General features: G+C 31.3%; 1 protein-coding gene across 2 annotated transcripts in view; it reads left to right on the top strand.

Moving 5' to 3' along the window:
- The window catches only part of LOC107725742 (uncharacterized protein C18H10.09), a 16,919-nt gene that overhangs the window by 5,577 nt on the left and 8,405 nt on the right, over window positions 1-2,937 (top strand). The gene's annotated exons all lie outside the window — the stretch shown is intronic.

The raw sequence follows: 2,937 nt of genomic DNA, 5'->3' as shown, positions 1-2,937 counted from the left end.
TAAAGGCCAAACAAAGGAGTTTCACATGGCGGGCTAGAGTGAGCGGAGGCCGGCGAGCTTGCGGCAACCACATGTGACGACCCTGGGCTGGACTCTGCTTCGTCCATGGTGAAAGCCGATCCGGCGATCCACAGCACGAAGTTGATATATTTCCTCAGCAACCAGCACGGATCAGCTCCAGGCATGACGAAGCGGATATCGTCCTCTTTTGGAAGACCAAACAAAGTAGGTAGATATGTGGGGGCGTGTTAGAATGAGCCGTTTTAGGGGGGCGTGGCAGAGTCTTAACTTTGATAAAGAATATCTCTTTGGGTTTGTGACTTTAGTCTTTGCAACTTCAGGGATCTTATCTATGCACAATCAGCTTGTAACACTCCAAAGAGAAAGGAAAACTTGAAATCGCATCATATGACCCCTTTAAGGTGCGTTTACACCAAGGACAATAGCTATAACTATGAGGTTTTAATAATTGTTTGATTCTATCAAAATAGGGAAGTCCACACCAAAATATAATGGCACAAAGGAATTTTTGGAATTCCAAATATCATTGGAATCACTTTCACAATTTTTTCCAGCTGATGAACAGTAAAAACACTACAGAATCCACCTGGCTTTAAAGAGCTTGAGCAGTTAAAGCAGCAGACCACATAACTGCAGTATGCGCTTATAATAAACACAATGTTATTGCCTGTTGGCATGGACACTAATTTGGTTATTGTTATAGCTGTCTTTATAGGTATCAGCTATTGATGGAAACAGGCCTTTAATATTTTTGTTTTCTTTTAATTGTGTCTATAATCTGTAGAGGCAAATTTCATCAAGTGGCAGTTCTGCGATTGTATAACTACATACATTGACCTACTGCTTCGTACATTTTCATGTCATCATAATATATTTCTAAATATATAGCATAAAATATGAAACTCACATTTAAAGATATAAATTATATTAGTTTCCTGTTTTCTTTAACAATAGCACAGTTTCGTGAACATAGGGGTGAATTTTGAATAATTTCATTACAGTGGTCTGAACTTCTTTTTTGAGTAAGCCTTGAACTTTTTTGTTGTATTAAAAAAAAAAAATATATATATATGTATATTAACAAATTAAATATGGATGGATGGATATTTATATTAGGGCTGCAAAACGATTAGTCGCGATTTAGCTATTCAAAATAAAAGTTTGTTTACATACTATATGTGTGTGTACTGTGTGTATTTATTATGTATGTATAAATACACATACAGGTGCATCTCAATAAATTAGAATGTTAAATTAGAATTACAGTAATTCAACTTAAATTGTGAAACTCGTGTATTAAATAAATTCAATGCACACAGACTGAAGTAGTTTAAGTCTTTGGTTCTTTTAATTGTGATGATTTTGGCTCACATTTAACAAAAACCCACCAATTCACTATCTCAACAAATTAGTGGTGGGTTTTTGTTAAATGTGAGCCAAAATCATCACAATTAAAAGAACCAAAGACTTAAACTACTTCAGTCTGTGTGCATTAAATTTATTTAATACACGGGTTTCACAATTTGAGTTGAATTACTGAAATAAATGAACTTTTCCACGACATTCTAATTTATTGAGATGCACCTGTATATATATATATTTATTTATTTTTTATTTTTTATTTTTTCAAAAATATTTGTATGTAAACACTTGTATATCATTTATATTATATAGAAATATAAATATTTTACATATAAATCTAACATATTTCTCCTTAATTTATACATGAATGTGCGTGTATTTATATATATGTATATACATAATAAATATACACAGTACAAACACATATATGTAAATATAAACTTTTATTTTGAATCGATTAATCTTGACAAATCGATTTGGCAGCCCTAATTTATAGGGTACAAAGGGGCTAAAGGCCCACCTTAAGAAAAAAATGTGCCATTCACTGCGCCTAAAATGTATAATTGCAGAAAAAATATATACGTTGTATTGAACATCATTGGAGCAACAGATTTTGTGTGAAAATAAATCATTCAAGTTGTTTATTTTGTTTAAAAATCTTATAAATGTATGATGTGGCAAGAGGGGCCTTTTACCCCACACACGGGGTAAAAGGCTCACCAGCATGGGGTAAAAGGCACACAGTATTAATACAAATACTTCAGCTAAAATAATGTTAATACTTGTTCAAAACAATCACTATAGCAAAGTTTGTAATATTTTCTGCTTATTTTGAAAAATAAAATAATTACTTTTTTTCAATAAATATACTGTCATTAAAATATGTTAATATAGGCTAAAATATATATTTATAATACATTTTAAAATACAGAAACAAAATCGTTTTAATAAGTAAAGATTCTGAAAGTATTGAAGGAGATCCAATAATAATTGAATATATATTTACAGTAATAACAAATTATATTTTATTATATGATATGATAATATCATGTTTTTAAATATGATGGTTTCATTCTAAACATGGTGATTATCTCTAATATGGACACCCAACATAATATATGATATTTACCATCTGAATCTAACCATGTCATGTCAACAAATGGAAAAGTCAGCCATCTATTAATTATTGTTAATTACTGTGTGCATTTAGCCCCAACAGCAGGGCTTTTTTTTACCCCAAATACCATACTTTTACATATTCTTTCGTTATTTAAAAACTGTTGCTTTAATTATCTTAAACAAAACTGAAAATCATAAAGAAGACCGTTGTCTCAAAATATATGCATTAATTTTAGCGATTCTCATTTGCTACTTAAATCTACAACATTTAAAAAAACAAAATATTAGATCAAGTAAGCACAGAATCAACTTTGCACTGCTGCGCGAGATCGCGTCAAGGATCAGACACAAATACACGTGCATCTTGAAAAGCGGATGTTTTGGAAAGTGCTACGCCACGATTTTGTGCCATCTATTGATTTAGATGAAAATAAT

Source organism: Sinocyclocheilus rhinocerous, unplaced genomic scaffold (genome assembly GCF_001515625.1).
Source record: "Sinocyclocheilus rhinocerous isolate Xijiao unplaced genomic scaffold, SAMN03320098_v1.1 scaffold426, whole genome shotgun sequence".
Lineage (NCBI taxonomy): Eukaryota > Metazoa > Chordata > Actinopteri > Cypriniformes > Cyprinidae > Sinocyclocheilus > Sinocyclocheilus rhinocerous.
The sequence above is the reverse complement of the archived record's forward strand: the minus strand, read 5'-3'. Positions and strand labels throughout refer to the sequence as shown.